Source organism: Octodon degus, unplaced genomic scaffold (assembly GCF_000260255.1).
Source record: "Octodon degus isolate 3935 unplaced genomic scaffold, OctDeg1.0 scaffold00130, whole genome shotgun sequence".
NCBI lineage: Eukaryota > Metazoa > Chordata > Mammalia > Rodentia > Octodontidae > Octodon > Octodon degus.
This window is the reverse complement of record NW_004524706.1, coordinates 4,410,902-4,412,224: the sequence shown is the minus strand read 5'-3', so window position 1 is coordinate 4,412,224 and position 1,323 is coordinate 4,410,902. Positions and strand designations below refer to the sequence as shown.

General features: G+C 45.2%; 1 pseudogene; it reads left to right on the top strand.

The window, feature by feature from the left end:
- The first annotated feature begins 448 nt into the window (after positions 1–448).
- The window catches only part of LOC101574573, a 1,401-nt pseudogene continuing 526 nt past the window's right edge, over positions 449–1,323 (top strand).

The window sequence follows — 1,323 nt, the reverse complement described above, 5'->3', positions numbered from 1 at the left end:
TCCAATCCCTCAGAATGTGATTGTAGAGCTGAGGAGATAGGTCAGCGGTCTATGTGCCTGCCTGGCAAGCACAAGGACCTGGGCTTGATCCCTGGTACTGCATGCCATGCTGGCCCCAGAACCCCAGGGGCACCGTGCTGGCCATTGAAACCAGGAATGATGATGCACATCATTGATGCTGTAATCCCAGCACTGGGGAGGTTGAGACAGGAGGATCACTGTGAGGCCAAACTGCATAGCAAGACCCTGTACCAAATAACTAAATAAAAGATTTCTAAGCTTTTTTAGCATCATCTGCTCTCAGCACCGCCTCCTGCTCCTCCCACCGCCATGGCCACCTGAGTCACTCCCTGCCCAGCTCGGCCACCTGACTCCTCTCACAAGCCATGGGGATTGAACTCAGGACTCTGCACTTGCCGGGCAGGTATTTGGAGTTCTTCCATACAACATGGCAGACATTGACAACAAAGAACGGTCTCAACTTGATCAAGATTTGGATGACGTTGAAGAAGTAGAGGAAGAAGGAACTGGTGAAGAAACAAAATCAAAGTGTGTCAGCTGACTGTTCAGATGATTCAAAGTCCTCAGATTCTTGCAGCCCTTCAAGAGAGGCTTGATGGTCTGGTAGACACGAGCAGGAGACACTGAAAGCTTGCCTCGGGCAGTTCAGGAGAAGAGTGAGTGCTCTCAAAACCTTCAAGCTAAATGTGCACAGATAGAAACTAAATTCTATGAGGAAGTTCATGATCTTGAAAGGAAGCACGCTGTTCTCTATCATCCTCTATTGGATAAGCGATTTGAGATCATTCATGCGATTTATGAACCTACGGAAGAAGAGTGTGAATGGAAACCAGATGAGGAAGATGAGATTTAGGAGGAGCTGAAAGCAAAGGCCAAAATTGAAGATGAGAAAAAGGATGAAGAAAAAGAAGATCCTAAAGAAATTCCTGAATTTTGGCTGACTTTTTAAGAATGTTGACTTGCTCGGTGACATGGTTCAGGAACATGATGAGCCTATTCTGAAGCATTGGAAGGGCATTAAAGTGAAATTCTTAGATGCTGGCCAGCCTATGAATTTTATCTTAGAATTTCACTTTGAGCAGCTCAATGAATATTTCACAAATGAAGTGTTGACAAAGGCATATAGGATTAGATCAGAACCAGATGATGCTGATCCTTTTTCGTTTGGTGGACCAGAAATTATGGGCTGTACAGGGGGCCAAGTAGATTGGAAAAGAAGAAAAAAATGTCACTTTAAAAACTATTTAAGGGCTGGGGAGATAGCTCAGTAGGATAAGTGCTTGCCTGGCAAATGCAGGGTCC